The sequence below is a fragment of the Chlorocebus sabaeus genome, chromosome 20 (genome assembly GCF_047675955.1).
Source record: "Chlorocebus sabaeus isolate Y175 chromosome 20, mChlSab1.0.hap1, whole genome shotgun sequence".
NCBI lineage: Eukaryota > Metazoa > Chordata > Mammalia > Primates > Cercopithecidae > Chlorocebus > Chlorocebus sabaeus.
Genome location: NC_132923.1, coordinates 74488153 through 74509522, shown reverse-complemented (window position 1 = coordinate 74509522; position 21370 = coordinate 74488153). Strand labels below are relative to the sequence as shown.

The following is a 21370-nucleotide window of genomic DNA, read 5'->3' as shown; positions in this document are numbered from 1 at the left end:
CTGACCAAGGTGCACACGTGAGGCAGTGAGTCTAGCAAGCTGCTGTTGGTCTCTCTCTCTCCTTCTCCCCACACTGTGATCTAGCCAGGGGGCTTCCAACTGCTCATTACTACAGTTGAGAAAGGAAGGCGCTCAATGGGATGCACAACTAAGGGACTGCCCATTTGGGCCCCTGGTAGTAACTTAGCCAAGGAAAGCTTTCAGTTCCTCTAACCCACTCTGCTACTCACCTGAGGCTGTCTCACATGTGGCTCCTTATGCTTAGAAGGCTCATTCCACTCTCTCCTGTCATTCTGCAGACTGACTGACTACTGGACTTATCAGGTTCTCAGGGTATCTAGTCTTTTCAAAGAACTCAGCGCTGGAGAATTCTCTATTTATGTGAGTGATTTGATTCCTGTTGGTGTTGGCCACTGGAATGCAAGCTCCATGAGGTCAGAAAGTGCCAGTTTTGTTCACTTCTGTACCTCACTACGTTGACCAGTGCCTGGCACAGAGCATTTGTTGATTGAATCAGTCTGGTCTGATTCCCCAGCCATTCCCCAAAACTCACTTTCCCCAGGTCACGTTATGGTCCAGTGAGGTGGGAAGGCTGGGTTTGAAAAGGCAATATTAGAACAGACTGTGCCTTTATTTCCAGTGTAGCTTTCCTGTGTCACAGTTTGAGAAGCTCTAAGCAACCTGGGCTTGATTTACCTCGGAAGGTCCTTGGGAATCGTGTTTAACTCAAGATGCTTTCTCCCCAGGCCTCAGCCGGGTCACTGGCTGCATCTGATCCTCCTCTGGCCCTATTTGGTGGATAGGACTTTGCCCAGGCCTCAGGGGGTCCTCCTTCCTCTCCTGGAATCTCCTCCTCCCTCTCCTGGAAAATACTCCCTCTTTGCCCTAAAGGCTTGCACCCCAGGGCGCTTAGGAACTAAGACTTGCGTGGGGCAGCCCCGAAGGATGCCCAGGGCAAGAGTTAGGTTCAGACCCAGCTTGGCGGCTATGGGTTGGACTTTTCAACTCCCAGTTCTGGTCAGTCTGCGGGGACAGAGTACCCAGAGTCACCTTACCGGAGAGGCAGAAGGGAAAGGAGGAGCTCACAGGAGGCATGCCGGCTGGGCAAAGCGCCCTCGGCGGCGTCTAGAGCACTCGGAGCTGCCCCACTGCCTCCACCCAAGGTCGCGGCCCAAAGGGAGCCCTCTAAAGTTCAGCCAGAGGCCGAGGAGTGCCAGGGTTTGCACTACGGGGAGAGTTTTGCGACAGGAGAGGGACTAAGAACTCGATTCCAGGTAGTAGTGAGAACCCGAGGCAAGCGCCCAGTCCTGCAGGCTGCATCCCCGACCGCAGCGCCCAGCTCGGAAAAGCTGGGCGGGGGCTGCACCACCTGAGCCACAAGGACAGCACGGCCTCCCCCTACTCATCAGTGTTCTCCATCCCTAGAATCCGGGCGCGGAGAGCCAATCCGGGCTGGAAAGGGAGCGGCGTCCACCCTTGGGCAGCCCAAGCAGCCCCCCTCCTTTTCTGTCGCAGACCCCAGGCTGGGAGGCGGGGGCGCCAGGTCGGCCCAAGCTGCTGCAGCCACTGCCTTAAAGGCAGCGGAGGACGCGGCGCTGGGGAGGGGGCGAGGTGGGTGGCGGAGGTGAGAGGAGAGTGGTCGAGCGCGGGGGCCAACACCCGGGTCGCGCAGGGCGAGTGTTGGACACCCCGGCGCACTGCCGGGGACTGGGGTCGCAGAGTCCCTTACCTTGGCGAGCTGCGGAAGTCGTGCGCGAGGCGGCCCGCGGTGCACCCGGCCGGGGCAGCTAGGCGCACACCCCGGCTTAGGGGCGCACGCAGCCTCCGGGTGCACAGTCCGCGTCCCAGGCGCGCACCCCGGGGCTGGCGCACCCTGGTCGTCCGCGGCGCGCACACCCTCCAGGCGCCCTCTGGCCGGCTGGCTCGGCTCTGGCCCCGGCGCACCTCTGTGGGCACACCCACCGCGGCGGATGCGGGACTGGCCAGGCGCCGCCAGCCGCGGCTTCGCCCCGCGTCGCCAGCTGCCAACAGCGCCCGAGTCCCCGCCTTCGCTAGGGGAGAAAAAAAAAGACTCCTGACGCGGCGCGGGCTTTGGTGTGTAGGAAGGGACAGAATTGTGAAACCGAGGGGAGGGTCTTAGCCTCGATAAACTCAAAAGCCCTTGATAAACATGAGCTTACAAGAAAAACTTTTTGAAAAGAGACAAAAACTCCTAACCTGTTCATAGCGCTTTTCAGATTCCCAAAGTGCTTTCATATGCGTTTATCTCGGGTCATTTAGACATTTCCATCCTCTTTTGATAGGTGCAGAAACAGCACCAGACAAGGTAATGACTTGCTCCAGCCAGGACTGGAACTCAGGTCTGGCCACTGGGAAGCTGGGTGCAGTAAGTGAGGTGCTCGCCAGCGGACGTGGGCCAGTGAGGGCTAGGGTCCTAGTAACAGATCTTTTTTTTTTTTTTTTTTTTTTTCCCTGACATAGAGTCTCGCTCTGTCGCCCAGGCTGGAGTGCAGTGGCGCGATCTCCGCTCACTGCAAGCTCCGCCGCCTCCCGGGTTCACGCCTTTCTCCTGCCTCAGCCTCCCTAGAAGCTGGGACTGCAGGGGCCCGCCACCACGCCCGGCTAATTTTTTTGTATTTCCAGTAGAGACGGGGTTTCACCGTGTTCACCAGAATGGTGTCGATCTACTGACCTCGTGATCCGCCCGCCTCGGCCTTCCAAAGTGCTGGGATTACAGGTGTGAGCCACCGCGCCCGGCCCCTAGTGACAGATCTTTCACCTCTCCTAAATCGTCTTTTTCCATTTCCTTTTTTCCTTCCCAGTCCTTGCTGTAGTCCCACTCAGGAACCCTAAGTCTTCCATTTCACACTCCGACCTCCCACCAAAGGTTTGTTGCTGTTGCTGTTGTTGTTGTTGTTGTTGTTTGAGATGGAGTCTCGCTCTATCGCCAGGCTGGAGTGCAGTGGCGCGATCTCAACTCACTGCAACCTCCGCCTCCCTGGTTCAAGCCATTCTCCTGCCTCAGTCTCCTGAGTAGCTAGGATTACAGGCGCGCACCACCACGCCCAGCTAACTTTTGTATTTTTAGTAGAGACATTTTTATTTCGCCATGTTGGCCAGGCCAGTCTCAAACGCCAGATCCGCCCTCCTTGGCCTCCCAAAGTGCTGGGATTACAGGCGTGAGCCACCGCGCCCTGCCCACCAAAGTTTTGTATCAGTCCTAAATGTTTGCGTTTCAACTGCTAACCTTGAATGAACAGCTCACTAAGTGCCTGGTGGGCATTGTGCACCATAACCCTCGGAGAAAGGAGCTGCTGTTACTCTGGCTTCACAGGTGAAGACAACAGAGATGGGGAAGTAGAGGGCCGTGGAGCCCGTAAGACTCTGGATGCCAGCTCTGACCCCCACTATGGGCATCCTTCATGGGCCCATTGGCAAGGGCTAACATTTAAACAAAGGGGTTTCCTTTTTGACATTGTGACCCAGATGGGGGAGTACTTTCTGGGACTTTCATTTTACATTTTTATAGAAATATGGTTATTAGAACGATTTCACTTCCACTAGAGCGCCAGTGGAGCAAATCAATATCCCAGAGCAATAATAAATGGCAGCAGAGACTTGGTCCCAGTGTTGGGACATAGTAGGGAGTGGTGAGGACTATGGTGAGCCTGATAGGAGCTCCAGGCTCTTGCCCAAGGGACCGGGCTGCTGCTACTCAGCTCAGTCTATTTTGCCATCTAGGGAAAGGGATTCATGTGGCCAGATCCTCCCATTTTTAAAAAGAAGCCATCAACCAGACACAGTGACTCACCCCTGTAATCCCAGCACTGTGGGAGGCCGAGGCGGGTGGATCACCTGAGGTCAGCAGTTCGAGACCAGCCTGGCCAACATGTAAATCTCCATCTCTACTAAAAATACAAAATTAACCAGGCGTGGTGGTGTGTGCCTGTAATCCCAGCTACTCAGGAGTCTGAGGCAGAAGAATCACTTGAACCCGGGAGGCAGAGATTGCAGTGCGCTGAGATTGCACCACTGCCCTCCAGCCTGAGCTATAGAGCGAGACTCCATCAAAAAAATTAAAAAAAAGAAAAAGCAATAAGTCGGATATTTAAGTGAAGGGCCCAAATTTGTTAGGAGCTCATTTGTATGATGCTAAACACTTTCTACATAAGTCAACATTGTTCAAGCCAAAGGAAATGGCTTTATGGATCAGATCCAGCCTACAGGCCAGGGGTTTGTGCTCTCATGTCTGGGGGCACTTCATACTATTTTCATTTAGGCTTCCCAACATCCCTGTGGGATAGACCCAGTGTGGATCATATTTCCATTTTAGGGAAGAGGAAGCCCAGTTCAGGTGGGCTCCAGAACTGGCCCAAGGTCACACAAGCAAATTGGTGGAGGTGGAACTGAAACCAGACATTCCACAACTCCTGGTCCTGGAACCTTTTCTCTGGGCATTCTCTGATCTCATGGAGAATTTATTTCTTGGTTCTGGGCATTGTGAGCCAAGTTAGGGGCTGGCACTGGGGTGTGGAGATAGCACCTTTCCTGGGAAGATGGAACGGGAGTGCCAGACTGCTGTCCTCGAAAGCAGGAGACCAGCCTGATGACTCAGAGATGAGACTGTGTCTTGAGGGTAAAGCTGAGTCACAGAAAGCGAGATCTGAACTGCAGTAGCCGGGGTTTCTAAAGCCCAGATTAGGGTACTGAGAAACTGGGAGAAGAAAAACAGACAAAGCAAATCCTCTATCCCCACCCCCATTCCCCACCCCCCACATACACACAAAACCAGAAGCCCCAGACACCGAGACACCAGCAAGAACATTGCCTGCTATTCCTGTCATGACAGAAAAGCATCAAGAGTTAGACTGTAAGGTGGGCCCCTCGTATGGTCCTGGAAAGAGGGAAACTTTTTCAGGCAGCAGGTCTCTAGAATCTCAGGTTTGGGCATCTCCACTGCAGGACCCAGCCTGCGCCTTTCAGACAGAGTGAGTACTGGTGTTGAAAACTGATTTAGAATGACTGGGCACAATGCTACTGCAGTCTGATCCTCTGTGATCAAAGGACTGAGCAGCAGACAGAATAGGGTGTCTCTGTGCCTTTGCTGGAGTTTGGGGTCGTGTGTAGGAGGATTAATACTAGTCACTATTGTGAACCCAGAAAATCTGAGACAGGTCTGAGTTACTTTAGAAAGTTTATTTTGCCAAAGTTGAGGACGTGCCTGTGACACAGCCTCAGGAAGTCCCGATGACATATGCCCGAGATGGTCAGGGCACAGCTTGGTTTTCATACATTTTAGGGAGACATGAGACACCAATCAATATTATAAGAAGTATGTCAGTTGGGTCTGGAAAGGCGGGGCAACTTGAAGCAAAGGCAGGAAGACTCTAAGTGAGAGGGAGGGAGCTTCCGGGTCACAGTTGCATTCTTTGGAGTTTCGGATTAGCCCTTCCAAAGGAGGCAATCAGATATGCATCTATCTCAGTGAACAGAGGGATAACTTTGAATAGAATGGGAGGCAGGTTTGCCCTAAGCAGTTTCCGGCTTGAGTTTTCCTTAATGATTTTGGGGGCCTAAGATATTTTCCTTTCACACTATCTACCATGTACTGGCGTTTCACATACATGACACAATCTCACTGGGACTCACAACAAAACTGAAATAGCTGTTCTCTTATTGAGGATATGAGGCACAGTGTTACCTGCCTGAGGACACACAACTAGTAAATTGGGGAGGTCGGATTCCAACTTACATCTTTGTAACCCAAATACTAAACCTCTCTAACTGTAGGCCTGGAAATCGGGGCCAACATGGAGATGTATCACTCAGATCTCAGTTTAAGATAGGACTGCCAGGCCGCAGCCATGTGGTTCGCTGGCAGCCCCCAGTGTGGTGAGCTCCTGCAGTCAGTGGTGTGTTAGTAATGTTTAACAACCAGCTCACTGGACACGGTGGCTCACACCTGTAATCCCAGCACTTTGGGAGGCTGAGGTGGGTGGATCACCTGAGGTCGGGAGTTCAAGACCAGCCTGACCAACATAGAGAAACCCTGTCTCTACTAAAAATACAAAATCAGCTGAGCATGGTAGTGCATGCCTGTAATCCCAGTTACTCGGGAGGGGGAGGCAGGAGAATCACTGAACCTGGCAGGCGGAGGATGTGGTGAGCCAAGAGCGTGCCATTGCACTCCAGCCTGGGCAACAAGAGTGAAACTCCGTCTCAAAAATAAAAAATAAAAATAAAAAACCCCCAGCTCTTAGCAGGGAGAAATGTGTGCACATATACAGTGGGTTCTCAGTATTCTCTGTAGTTCTATAAGTTCTATAAAGTGACTTCAAACACTGATATAGTGAATATTGAACCATTGCTCTTAGAGGAAATGCAGAATAAGGTGCCTGAGGGCCTCTAGTTACATTTTCATCAGCCCATTAATATCTAACCTTGTTTTACCTGTATTTCTGTTTAAAGACTCCATATGTCAGGTATGATTCTGACATGAACATTGATTGGTATTTTTGTTTACATTAAGGATTAAAATGAAAGTAAAAGAACAAAGGTGTATATTGGGAACTTCATTCATTATTCAATAGCATGAGTGACTTCTTTGTGAATCAGATAACTGTTTTCAAATACTAGAATATCCCTCAATTTTTTGTACTATTTACAATGTAATAGCTACAGACATGGCACACTTTTAAATTTAGTATGCAATATTAACCTTTCTCCTTTACTTTCTTTTGTCTAGAACACTGTACAGGTTTTTGTGTGAGCATAAATTTTCATTTCTTTAGGAAAAATACACAGGAATGAGACTGCTAGCTCATATGATAAACGTATGTTCAATTTTATAAAAAACTACCAATCTGGGCGCAGTGGCTCATACCCATAATCCCAGCACTTTAGGGGGCTGAGGTGGAAGGATCCCTTGAACCCAGGAGTTCGAGACTAGCCTAGGCAACATAGTGAAACTCTGTCTCTCTACAAAAAAATACCAAAATTAGCCAGGCAGGCTGGGCACGGTGGCTCAGGCCTGTAATCCCAGCACTTTGGGAGGCCAAGGCGGGCAGATCACCTGAGGTCAGGAGTTCGAGACCAGCCTGGCCAACATGGTGAAATCCCGTCTCTACTAAAAATACAAAAATTAGCTGGACATGGTGGCAGGTTCTTGTAATCCCAGCTACTTGGGAGGCTGAGGCAGGAGAATCGCTTGAACCCAGGAGACGGAAGTTGCCATGAGCCGAGATCATGCCACTGCACTCCCGCCTGGGCAACAAGAGCGAAACTCCCTCTCAAAAAAACAAAAACAAAAAGGCATGGTGGCGAGGCTAAGGTGGGAGGATCACTTGGGTCCAGAAGGCAGAGGTTGCAATGAGCTGAGATTGTGACACTGCACTCCAGCCTGGGCAACAGGGCAAGACCTTGTCCAAAAAAAAAGAAAAGAAAAAGAAATAAAAAAGAAAAAAAGAAAAAAGAAGAGAGAAAGAGAAAGGAGAAAGAAAGAAAGAAAGGAAAGAGAGAAAGAAAGAAAGAAAAGAAAAGGAGCTACCAAACTTTTCCAGTGTGGCTGTATTTTTTTTTTTTAGAAACAGCGTTCACTCTTGTTGCCCAGGCTGGAGTGCAATGGCACCATTTTGGCTCACCACAACCTCCGCCTCCTGGGTTCAAGAGATTCTCCTGCCTCAGCCTCCCGAGCAGCTAGGATTACAGACATGCGCCACCACATTAGCCTAATTTTATATTTTTAGTAGAGATGAGGTTTCTCCATGTTGGTCAGGCTGGTCTTGAACTCCCGACCTCAGGTGATCCACTTGCCTTAGCCTCCCAAAGTGCTGGGATTACAGGCGTGAGCCACTGTGCCCAGCCATGGCTATACCATTTTACACTGCCATCAGTAATGTACGAGAGATCTGGTTGCCCCTCATCCTTTTCAGCACTTGTTATTATCAATGTTTTAGAGAAATTTTGGCCATCAGTGTGTAGAGATATCTAATCATACCTTTCGTTTGTATTTCCCTAATGGTTAATGATCTTGAATATCTATTCATGTGCTTATTTGCCATCTGTATTCGATTTGTTTTTAATATATTTTATTCAGTTGTAAGTTTACATAATTTAATTTGTAATAATGGCTGTCTTTAACAACTGGCTCGTAAAATTCCTGAAAATTTCACCATCAGCTATTGCCAGCCAAAGCAAGCTGGCTCCAGCACACCACTTTAACTGTCTGGCTGAGGTCTCCGTGGCCTCTGGGCAGCTCTCAGGCAATGACTGAGCAAAGACGTGGAATGAGGCCTCACCATTTCCCCCAAAGGCAGGATTCCTTTCTGGACAGTCTTTGCTCAGAGTGTCGCCATTTGACAGCTCTCCCTGCCCAATTCTAACTCTTTCTTTGACAGATGCTGTTCCTGATACTTTCCCAACCCTAACTCTCTACGCATGTTTCCTGGCGAGCCCAGCCAGCACAGAAATTCTGTCCAGTGACACGGCAGCCTTTCTGCCTCTGCCACCACTCTGATTTCACTACTACACTTGCTTAGGCCCTTTGAGCTCCTCACCTAGATAAACGCACATCAGCCCAGAGGCACCGCTATCTCAGCACTCCGGGCCCATAACATTCCTGGAGCCCGGCCAGTGGGTGCCTCAACCCTGATTCACCTATGTGCACTGCTGTGTGGTGAGAGTGGTTCCCTGGGTCATTCTCCAGCACAACCTAGGAGTGCCACACATGCTAGAAGTGCAGAAATCTCAGTGTCCTGAGGAGGTGATGGCTGTGGTTGAGCTCAGTTGGGATGGAATGTCCATGATGGTTTTTTCACATGGCTGGTTGACTAATGCAGATTACTGACTGGGAGCTCAGCTGGGGCTGTTGACTCAGGAGCACCTACACATGGCCTGTCTGTGTGGCTTGGGCTTCTCACAGCCCGTGGCCTCAAGAGTGAACGTTCCAAGAACAAGCCTTTCAAGAGGGAAGAAATGGAATCTGCATTTCTCTCAAGGCCAGACCCAGAACTAACACAGGATCACTTGCAACACATTTTTATTGGTTAATCAGTCATATGACAAGTTTTTTTCAAGGGAGGAGGTAATAAACACCAACTCTAAATGGAGAGAGTGAAAAAGAATTTATTGCCATCTTTAATGTGCTACAACATCATTAAGAGACTATAACAGTGGCCAGGTGTGGTGGCTTATCCTGTAATCCCAGCACTTTGGGAGGCCAAGGTGGGTGGATCATGAGGTCAGGAGTTTGAGACCAGGCTGTCCAAGATGGAGAAACCCCATCTCTACTAAAAATACAAAAATTGGTCAGGCGTGGTGGCGGGCGCCTGTAATCCCAGCCACTCAGGAGGCTGAGGCAGGAGATCACTAGAACCCGGGAGGTGGAGGTTGCAGTGAGCTGAGATCATGCCACTGCACCCTAGCCTAGACAACAGAGCAAGACTCTGTCTCAAAAAAAAAAAAAAAAAAAAAAAAAAAAAGAGAGAGAGAGAGAGAGAATATAACAGCAAAGCACTGGAGTATTTTTTCTTTTTTCCTTTTTTTTTTTTTTTTTTTTTTCCTGAGACAGGGTCTGGCTCTGTTGCCCAGACTGGAATGCAGTGGCATGATCACAGTTCACTGCAACCTCAACCTCCACCTCTGGGGTTGAAGCAATCCTCCCACGTCAGCCTCCTGAGTAGCTGGGACTACAGGCACACATCACCATGTCTGCCTTATTTTTGTACTTTTCTGGTAGACACACAGTTTTGCCATGTTGCCCAGGTTGGTTTTGAACTGGGCTCAAGTGATCTACCCGCCTCAGCCTCCCAAAGTGTTAGGATTATAGGCATGAGCCACCATGCTCAGCCAGAAGATTTTCAAAACATATATGTTATGGGTTGAATTGTGCCCACCCAAAATTCATCTGTCCAAGTCCCAACCCCCCAGTGCATTAGAATGCAACCTTATTTGGAAATAGGGTAACTGCAGATGTCATTAGTTAAGATAAAGTCATACTTGAGTAGGGTGGGCCCTCATGTTACAGAATCTTTGAGGTGTCAATTTTCTGGCTGGAAACCTCTTGGCCAGCCTGAGTTATTGTCCTGTGTCCGGGAAGAATGAGGTATGCAAACAAGTGAAGGGTGAACAAGATGAAGATGAGTTTATTAAGTGTTAGAACGGGTCAGAGGAGACCCACAGTGGGTAGCTCCTTTCTGTAGGCAGCTTATCCCGACGTCCGCTGCTTTCAGCAGAGAGGAGGCCCTGGAGAGGGTTGTCTGCAGCTGGTAGCCCGGATGTCTCTGCAGGTCTCTGAAGCTCTCAGCAGAGAGGGTAGCTCCTCTCTGCAGCTGGTCTTCCTGTGCTGTCTTCTCTCGGTTCTCTGCCCCCATCTCTTGCTCTAGCTAAGCCCGGGGCTTTTATGGACCTTGGAGGGGAAGAAATACATGCCAAATGATCCATGGGCGACCATGGGCAGGCCTGGAAGAGGAATCATGAGTTCTCACTCTGGTCTGGTCTGTGGGACTGGAAGCCCTGGCCTGAAGGTGGGGCCTTACCAGAGACACGCCCCCTTTAGCCCAGGACTCTGTCTCCCTCCGGTTGCCATTCATGGACTCGAGGCTCAGCTCCAACCCTGCTCCAAGATCTGAGCCGGTACCAGGAGTGGAGAGAGGCCAGGCAGTGAGAGTAGACACCCCTGAGCCTGCAGGGATGATGTGTGGGGGTGGGGGTCGTCTTCCCAGGACCAGAGAGTGCAGGCTACAGAGATGCCCAGGTCCTGTGCCTGGGATAGCAACCGGGGAGCTCTGGCCCCAGCCAACTCGTAAGGGTGGGGCTCCTGTTTGTCTCTGGCTCCTGTCTGCTCTGTGGAGCAGGAGACCCAGGTCTGCAGCTGCAGGTCGGGTAGCTGTAGCTGCACCCAGGAGGGCAGATCCTGCCTGCTCCTGGCACCCCCACCAAGAGCACAGGCTCAGATCCACAGCCACCATCTGGGCAGCTGTAGCTCCACTCAGGAGGACGGGGCTCCTTCCTGTTCCATAGGGCAGGACGCCTGGGTCTGCAGCCATGATTTGGGCAGCTGCAGCCAGCGTGATGCCAGCAGCTGCTGCCATCACTAATTCAGTATAACTGGTGTCCTCATAAAAGGGAAAATTTGGACACAGAGACACGCACACAGGGGAAGCCCATGTGAAGATGAAGGTCGAGATCTATAAGCCAAGGAAGACCAAAAATTGCCAGCTAACCCTCAGAAGCCAGGAGAAACACATAGGGCAGATTCTCCCTCACAGCCCTCAGAAGGAACCACTCTGCCAGCACCTTGATCTCAGACTCCTGGGCTCCAGAACTTTGAGAAAATACATTTCTGTTATTCAAGCCATCCAGTTTGTGGTACTTTATTATGGCTGCCTGGCTACCCTAGTAAATTAGTGCAATATATAAAGAATGTCTGCAAAGCAATAAGAAAAAGACAACCCAAGGGAGAAACGAGCAAAGGTATAAACAAACACTTCACAAAATAATATATTTAAAAGGTGAATCATATGAAAAATTGCCGAACATCATTAGTTATTAGGGAAATGCAAATTAAACCTCAATAAGATATCACTGCATACGCTTCAGAATAGCTTATCATAAAAATATAGATTGAAGTACTGGCAAGGATGTAGATAGAGGTAGAGCAAATGGAACTCGCATTGCTCCTAGAAGTATAAATTAGTGCAACCATCTTGAAGAACTGTCAGTATCTACTAAACATGAATATACATATACCTATGACCCAACAATTCCACTCCTACACACAGGCTCAACAGAAATGTGTATGTGTGTACACTATGGGACATAATCATAAATGGTTATAGCAGCACTATTCATAATTCCCTCAAACTGGAAACAGTTTAAAGTTGTAGTCACTGTAGAATAGCTACATACATGGTGGTCTAGTCAAAGGAATACTATAGAGCAGTGAAATGAACCAACTATTACTACATGCAGGAATGTGCATAAGTCTAACAAAAATAAATGATGAGTTCCAAATGCAAAGAGTATAGACTGTATGGTTCCATTCACATGAAGTTCAAACAGGCAAAACTACTCTGCGATAACGGAAGTCAGGGTAGTGATTATCTTTGGGGAAGAGAGAGGGTTTGCGACTGGAAAGTGGCACAAGGGGAGACTGGGGGTGACAATGTTCTATTTTTTAAATCTAGATGATATTTTCCTTAGTGAAAATTCATTGAGTTGTACCTTTATTATTTGTGTGCTTTTCTATGAGTGTTAAAATTCAATGAAAAATTTTATTTAAAAAAGTAAATAGCGGGGCGTGGCGGCTTACGCCCGTAATCCTAACACTTTGGGAGGCCAAGGTTGGTAGATCACCTGAGGTCAGGTGTCCAAGACCAGCCTGGCCAACATGGTGAAACCCTGTCTCCACTAAAAATACAAAAGTTAGCTGAGTGTGGTGGCGCACACCTGTAGTCCCAGCTTCTTGGGAGGGTGAGGCAGGAGCATCGGTTGAATTCAGGAGGCAGAGGTTGCAGTGAGCCGAGATTGAGCCACTGTACTCCAACCTGGGGAATAGAGTGAGACTCCATCTCAAAAAAAAAAAAAAAAACAAAAAAAAGTAAATAAGGTTGAGTGTGGTGGCTCATGCCTGTAATCCCAGCACTTTGGGAGGACAAGGCAGGCGGATCACCTGAGGTCAGGAGTTTGAGACCAGCCTGACCAGCATGGCGAAACCCCATCTCTACTAAATATGCAAAAATTAGCCAGATGTGGTGGTAGATGCCTGTAATCCCACCTACTCAGGAGGCTGAGGCAGAAGAATCACTTGAACCTGGGAGGTGGAGGCTGCAGTGAGTTGAGATCATGCTACTGCATTCCAGTCTGGGTGACAGAGCAAGACCTTGTCTCAACAACAAAAAAGTAAATAAGTAAATAAATACATTCCAAAGTATAAGGGGATTTCCACCCACCGATAACTGAAAATTCTAGTCATGCTTTTCGCATTTGTAATGATTTATAAATGTGCTCTACTGAAAAACTGCTCTAACTGTTTTTGTAAATAGGAAAGAGGTTGTAAGTTCAATTTTTTATTTGATTATTTGATTATATATATTTATTTGTGTGTACATGAAACATTTAATGTTGATTAACTATTTAAAAATTTGCAAAAACAGAGTGAACAAGAGCATATTAAGCAAGGAATTTGACATTAACTTGGGAGGCACCATTGGATGACAGGATTAGCTGTCAAATGCATGTCAAGACCATCAACTCGCCTCCAGTTTCCACATAGACGGCAGCCTATCCTCCAGCCTTACTGAGCGTGGAATTCCTCCAGCCTCAGACTCTGTCTCTCCCTTCCAGGTTACTTCGCACATAGCATTCTCTGCTAAGACAGTCTCGTAACTCTTCACCTAGCTAACTCCTTCAGAGTCTAGTTCAGACATCACCTGCTGTAAGTCATCTCCTTTGGTCTCTCTCATAGTATCTGAGACGGCCCCCAGTGACCTCTCCTCCTGGTGTTCATGCCCTTGTGTAATCTCCTTCCCTTGAGTATGAGCTAGATCTAGCGATTCACTTGTAAAAAATAGAATGTGGCAAAAGTGATGGGATGTTACTTACGAGATTATGTTACAGAAAGACTGACTTCTAGCTCGAGCTCCCTCTCTTCTCTCTGTTTCTCTCTCTCTCAAAGCTCTTGCTCTCATGTGACAAGAAAATGACAACTTCAGCCAATAGCCAGTGAGGGTCTTCAGGGTGAAACCTCCTCTGGTCACCAGTGAGATGATTGCAGCCCCAGCTGACACGTTGATTACAGTCTTGGAAGACCCTGAGGCACCCAACTTAGCTGCACCAGATTTCTGACCCACAGAAACTACGAGCTAATACATATTTATTATTTTAGGCAGCTAAAATTTGGAATAATTTGTTATAACACAACAGAAAACAAATACAACCCCAACTTTCTTCCTTCCCATTCCAGGTTGGATTTTATTTTTTTGTTTTTTTTTTTTTTGAGACGGAGTCTCGCTCTGTCGCCTGGGCTGGAGTGCAGTGGCCAGATCTCAGCTCACTGCAAGCTCTGCCTCCCAGGTTCACGCCATTCTCCTGCCTCAGCCTCCCAAGTAGCTGGGACTACAGGCGCCCGCCACCTCGCCCGGCTAGTTTTTTGTATTTTTTAGTAGAGACAGGGTTTCACCATGTTAGCCAGCATGGTCTCGATCTCCTGACCTCATGATCCACCCGTCTCGGCCTCCCAAAGTGCTGGGATTACAGGCTTGAGCCACCGCGCCCGGCCCCAGGTTGGATTTTGTTGTTGTTGTTTTGTTTTTTGTTTTTGAGACAGGATCTCTCTGTTGCCCAAGCTGGAGTGCAGTGGTACAATCACGGCCCACTACAGTCTCAACTTCCCAGGCTCAAGTGATCCTCTCAGCCTTGGCCTTCCAAGTGGTTGGGTCCACAGGCATGAGCCACCATGCCTGGCTAGTTTTTTGTTTTTTTTTTTAGATGGAGTTTCACTCTTGTTGCCCAGGCTGGAGTGCAGTGGTGCACCGCAACCTCCGCCTCCCGGGTTCAAACAATTCTCCTGCCTCAGCCTCCGGAGTAGCTGGGATTACAGGCACGCACCACCACGTCCAGCTAATTTTGTATTTTTAGTAGAGATGGGGTTTCTCCATGTTGGTCAGGCTGATCTTGAACTCCCAACCTCAGGTGATCTGCCCACCTTGGCCTCCCAAAGTGCTGGGATTACAGGCATGAGTCACTGTGCCCAGCCTAGTTTTTTGGTTTTTAACAAATATTTTGTAGAGGCAGGATCTCACTATGTTACCAAGGCTGATCTCAAACTCTTGGCCTCAAGTGATCCAGCCATCTCGGCCTCCCAAAATGTTGGGATTACAGACATAAGCCACCTTGCCTGACCCATCCAGGTTGGATTCTTGCCCCGGTAGTACCCAACACTTCTCATGATCACAACATTTATCACACTTTATAGTAATCTAGTGCTTACTTGCTTATCTCTCCAATGAAAAGATCCAGAGATTATGTCTTACAAGCTTTTTCACTACAGTTCCTGGAACTTAGTTGTAATCAATAAGTTGTAATCAATAAATCAATCAATTACAAAACTTAAGTGTAATCAATAAGCTGTAATCAATAAGTGTAATCAATAAATAGATGATAGCTGTTTAATCTTGGAAAATAACCTTTCTGACTCTCTGATTCTTTTTTTTTTTTTGGGATCTTGCTATGTTGCCCAGGCTGGAGTGCAGTGGCTATTATTCATAGGCACCATCATAGCATACTGTGGCTTCAAACTGCCAGGTTCAAGTGATCCTCCCACATTGGACTTCTGAGTAACTGGGACTATGGGCGCATGCATTGTACCTGGCTTTTATTCTTCATCTTCTAATTTTAAAATGATGACAACTAAAAATTGTAGAAACATTTAAGAGACAAAATGATCATGACTTAGTAAGTAATTAGATGTGAGAGGTGACAGAAAAGGAGGTGTCAAAGTTTGGGCAGTTACATATCTCTAAGGGAGAAAAAGAATACCAGAGGAGAGGCCAGTTCAGAGTGGAAGTTGGTGAGTTCAATGCTGGACATGCCAAAATTGAGCTGTCTTTGAACACATCCACCAGGCTGATGGGTATATAAGACCAACTGTTAGAGAGGTATATGGTGGAATAGATTTGGGAGTTAATGGTACCTAGATAGCAATCTAAGTCACAGGAGAGAAGCCAAAGACTGAGCTAAGCCATGGTCTGAGAACAGACCCTTGGGGAACATTCTCATTAACAGGTAGGCAGAGGTGCACATGAAGTGGGGGATGGGGTAGTGGGCAAAGGCCTGTCTAGAGCTGGAAGAGTGTGGTAACCCACATGGACAATGTAGACAGTTTCCTGAAGCAGGGAATGATCAATAACAACAAATACAGGCTGGGAGCAGTGGCTCACATCTTCAATCCCAGCACTTTGGGAAGCCAAGGCAGGCAGATCGCTTGAGCCCAACAGTTCAAGACCAGCTTGGGCAACAAGGCAAGTGAGACCTCATCTCTACAAAAACACAAAAATTACCCAGACATGGTGGCACATGCCTGTAGTCCCAGCTACCCAGGAGGCTGACATGGGAGGATCACTTGAGCCTGGTAGGTGAAGGTTGCAATGAGCTGAGATCGCGCCACTGCACTCCAGCCTGGGTGACAGAGAGATACCCTGTCTCAAAATACAAAACAAAACAAAACAAATACAGAAGAGATCAAGATATTAACTAAAAAACATCTTGCTATGTTCTGAACGTGTCCTCCTAAAATTCATATGTTAAAACTTAATCACCAATGTGATAGTATTAAGAGGTGCGTGGCCTTTAGGAGGTGATTAAGCATTCGGGGTAGAGCCCTCATGAATGGGATTAATGACTTCAGAAAAGAGGTAGAGGGGAACTACTTGTCCCTCCATGTCTTCTACTGTGTGAGGACACAGAATTAAAAACATGGCCTTGAAGCAAAAACCAGGCCCTGACCAGAAACCAAATCTGCTAGTTCTTGGATCTTAGACTTTGCCACCTCCAGAACTGAGAGAAATAAATTTCTATTATTTATACATTACCTGGTCTCAGGTTATAGCAGCAGAAGTAGGCTAAGTCATGTCCCTTGGATTTAGTAACTGGAAGATCACTGAAGTCTGTGGTCCATTGTATTTTTCAAAGATAAACTGCAACAGTATTTCCTATCCCACATGCTCTTCCGCAATGCAACCTCCTCACTCTCCCCTAGAGAAATGGGATCTCTGTGATCTCCTCTTGATTCTGGGTGGGCTTGTGACTGCTTTGACTGATGAAGCATAGTGGAAATGATGCTATAGGACTTCTGAGCTATAAAAGTCGTAGTGACTTCAGAGCCATAAAAGGCAATGCCACTTCCACCTTGTTTGCTGGAACACTAGAGCACACAACATAAGAAGCAAGACCACCCTGAGGCTGCCACACTGTGAGGAAGCCACGCCACACACACAGGCCATGTATAGGTCTCTGGTCGGCAGACCCAGTCTTTGCCTGGGTGCTAGACATGAAAGCGCATGAACCTTCAGATGATGAGTCACCTGCCCAGATAAGGCCCCACGGAGCAGCGATGAGCTGTACTATGTGGCCGATTCAACTTCCCGGCCCTCAGAATCCACGAGCATAAAAAAAGGGTTATTGGCTGGGTACGGTGGCTCACATCAGTAATCCCAGCACTTTGGGAGGCCGAGGCGGGTGGATGACTTGAGTTCAGGAGTTTGAGACCAACCTGGCCAACATAGTGAAACCCCATCTCTACTAAAAAAATACAAAAAATTAGCTGGGTGTGGTGGTGGGTACCTGTGATCCCAGCTACTCTGAAGGCTGAGGCAGGAGAATTACTTGAACCCGGGAGGCGGAGGTTGCAGTTAGCTGAGATCGCATCGTTGCCCTCCAGCCTGAGTGACAAGTGTGAAACACCATCTCAAAAAAAAGGGGGGGGTGTGTTTTATGCCTCTAAGTTTTGGAGTCATTTGTAATTTGTTACACAGCAATTGTGCTTGAATCTATTACTTCAGAGAAAACAGTTTCCATGGAGTGACCAGGACTGATACCAGGGTGCAGTGGGATGGGGAATGAGCGGTGAGGAAGTGGGTGGCAGCATGAATAGACTACAGTGAGAGGAAACCAAAGTGGAGGGTGGTAGAGGGGCTTTATGGAGGGTTCTTGTCATGGTGTAGACTGGACAGATATATAAGCCAAGGGGAAAATGTCAGAAGTGGGGGAGTGTTGAAGAGAAGAGGACGCAACAGACAAGGGCTCCAGAGATGCACAAGTTGAGGAGCTGGCTTGAAGGATCTCCACTGAGACTGGAAGAAAATAACAAGGATTTGTCAGGAGAGGAAGGTACAGTAGGATAGCAGTGCAAGGAGGATGGTGTGGGTGCAGTTCATATGATCACCTACAGGGTCTGGACTTTCAGCCAAGAAGACTGATAGGCTGAAGGAAATGGAAGGACCAGTGGATGGGGTCTCTTGGAGGTCAAAATATAGTTGTCATGGGCGTGAGGTCATGAGATAGCGCAAAGGATGGGAGAATGCAACCAGAAGGGAAGATACTGAACTCTACATGACCCAGTCCTGACTCATGACAAGATCCAGGGTGGGGTCTGGGAGTGGTGGCTGCAGTAAAGTGGAGGTGGAGACTCTTGGAGTTAATGCTGTCCAAGAAGTACAGGCCAATCAGTTGTGCACCCGGGTATTGAAATCTCTGAGGACTTGAGCTGGAGAGGAAGACCATGAGCCAGGTCTTGAGGGATTCAGTGAGAGGGCACTGGACTATTTTTAGTGTTTAGGAGGTGTATTCATCTGTTCTCACATTGCTATAAAGAAATACCTGAGACTGGGTAATTTACTGGAAAAAAAAAAAAGGTTTAATAGGCTCACCACGGTTCTGCAGGCTGTACAGGAAGCATGGCAGCATCTGCTTCTGGGGAGGCCTCAGGGAGCTCCTACTCATGGCGAAAGACAAAGCAGGAGCAGGCATCTTATATGGCAGGAGCAGAAGCAAAAGAGATGAGGGGAGGTGCTACACACTTTGAAACAACCAGATCTCACAAGAACTCAGTATCTCGAGAACAGCACCAAGAGCATGGTGCTGGATCATTCACGAGAAACTCACCACCATGATTCAATCACCCCCCACCAGGCCCCACCTCCAACACTGGAGATTCCAATTCATCATGAGATTTGGGCAGGGACACAGATCCAAACCATATCAGGAGGACAGTGATTGGATGGCATTTGGCTCAAAGAAAGAGTTGAGCAACAATGTGGAAGTGACAAGAGGGAGGTGGGACAAGCCAGCCACCGTCTCTCCCTCAGAGTCGTGGAGTGTGGGTAAGCAACTTTCTCCTGCAGGGATGCAGAGGAAATGCAGACTTCTGTGAAGGCAAAAGATGATGATTTGGAGGAAAAAGAAAGTGTGTTCACAATGGATAGAGGGTTCCAGAGAGTGTCATGGCTAAATAGGTTTTGAACCTGGAGTGAGAAAGAAATACAAGGAAAAAATAATAATAATAATAATAATAATAATAATAATAATAAAATTTAAAAAAGGAAAGGAATGGTATAGAAAGGCTGGGGGAAGGGGGGAGGGGGGAGGGATTGCACTGGGAGTTATACCTGATGTAAATGATGAGTTGATGGGTGCTGACGAGTTGATGGGTGCAGCATACCAACATGGCACAAGTATACATATGTAACAAACCTGCACGTTGTGCACATGTACCCTAGAACTTAAAGTATAATTAAAAAAAAAAAAAAAAAAGAAAGAAAGAAAGGCTGGGGGAAGACAAGATGTGAGGATGGGGAAGGGCCTTTTTTTTGTTTGTTTGTTTTTGAGACAGAGTCCTGCTCTGTCACCCATGCTGGAGTGCAATGGCGTGATCTCAGCTCACTGCAACCTTCACCTCCAGGGTTCAGGCAATTCTCCCACCTCAGCCTCCTGAGTAGCTGGGATTACAGGTGCGCACTACCACACCCAGCTAATTTTTGTATTTTTAGTAGAGACGGAATTTCACCATGTTGGCCAGGCTAGTCTCGAACTCCTGACCTCAGGTAATCCACCTGCCTCAGGCGTGAGCCACCGAGCCTGGCCAAGGGGAAGGGCCTTTTGTGTTACAAGACCCTTGCTCTAGGCAGGACCTCTATTTTTTTGTAACTTTTATTTTAAGTTCAGGGATACAAGTGCATGTTTGTTACATAGGTAAATTGTGTCATGGGGGTTTGTTGTACAGATTATTTCATTACCCAGGTATTAGGCCTAATACTCATTAGTTATTTTTCCTGATCCTCTCCTCCTCCCACCCTCCACCCTCCAATAGGCCCCAGTGTATGTCGTTCCCTTCTACGTGTCCATGTGTTCTCATGATTTAATTCCTGCTTAGAAGTAAGAACATGCGATATTTGGTTTTCTGTTCTGCAGGGCCTCTCTTAAGATATTCAGATCAGAGGAAAAAGCGGGAGTCAGATGGGTCTTCAGTGACTCTTTCTAGGCCAGCGTCCTTGTTTCCCAAGCCCAGTTCTCTTCCCAACCAGGCTCCTCCTCGGGAGCCTGGAAGCCCCTACACCTGAAGGGGCCGGGCCAAGGCTGGATGGCTGCCTGCCTGCCTGCCAAGGGCTCTGTAGAGCGGGTGGTGGGTAGTGGATGGGGGTGGCACTTGACTCTGAGACCCTTCCAACAGCCTGGGCATCCTTGACTCAGGAAGTTACACAGAGCAATGGACCTTCCTGTTCGGACTGTTTTACTATAAATGAAACAGGAAAATATGAGAGAGTTCTTGAACTCTCCTGAGAGGAAGACAATAACAAACCATCTGACCACCCAACTGCGGCTCATTTTAAATAACTTTCTACGGCTATTTTAAGACAGAAATGGATGTTCTCCTATTAATAAGCCTGGCTAAGTAAGGCTGATCTGCAGCCAGGGTGATTCTGGGAGCCTTCTTCCCCACAGAGTCCCTGAGGGCGACGGACAGAGGGGCATGTTCTTGTCAATGGACAGGCGGTCATTTCGGGCAGAAAATTCTATAGGGGAAGAGACTCCTCAACCTCTTATGCCTGCTCTAGCCCTTCTTGGAGGAGCTCAAAAGCAGAATTTCTGTGGCTGAAAGGAGGATTTCCCCGGGGACAGGCGTTGCCTCTCCCAGGCTCCACCTTGACCCTCCTGGACACTCCCACAGCCTAAGGAAGGAGGTTCTATTCTTATCCCATTTTATAGATGTGAAAACAAAGACATGGAAGGGTCCATTCTTCTCCAAGTTCTCACAGTTAGAAAGCGAAGCTGTGAATTAAGAGGGTTGTAAGTCACCACTCCCCACCGTGCCTGCCCTCCTGAGGCACGATTTAGATGCTGCCCAGGCCTTTGAAGCCAGCTTCTTGCTTTGCCTGGGTGGTGGTGGGAGGTGGCTGATGGTCACTGCTGGACTCTCTCTTTCTTGCTCACTTGGCTCTTCAGTGTCCTTGTCGTAACTGAAAGAGCCATCATGGGCTGATGACCAGATCCCTTTCACCCCAGAACCATTTTGTGGAAGCGGTCGCTGCCCGGCTCCCCTCCCCTCCTGTCCCATCAGACACTCAGTCATCAAAGGAGAAAGGGAGGGAGGGAGAGCCTGGGGCAGGGACAGAGGCGCCGGCCGGACCTCATGGCCTCTGTCTGTGTCACTGCCTTTCTCCAGCCTTTCCCAGTCTGACTTCTCACTGTAAACCTTCTACTAGCCAGTTCTCTGCGTCCACCGTCTCTCTCCTCATAGGCCCCCCAGCTCTAGCTCCACCATCTGGAACCTTCTGAGGAGTTCCTGTGGCCTCCAGCCCCGCAGTGGACAGCCTGC

General features: G+C 48.4%; 1 protein-coding gene across 1 annotated transcript in view; it reads right to left on the bottom strand.

Annotated features, from left to right (window-relative positions):
* The window catches only part of KANK4 (KN motif and ankyrin repeat domains 4), a 90866-nt gene extending 88808 nt beyond the window's left edge, over window positions 1–2058 (bottom strand). Inside the window, exon 1 of the mRNA XM_007978519.3 lies at window positions 1730–2058. The gene's annotated coding sequence lies outside the window, so the exon portion shown is untranslated. The remainder of the gene's footprint in view (window positions 1–1729) is intronic.
* Window positions 2059–21370: the final 19312 nt, after the last annotated feature.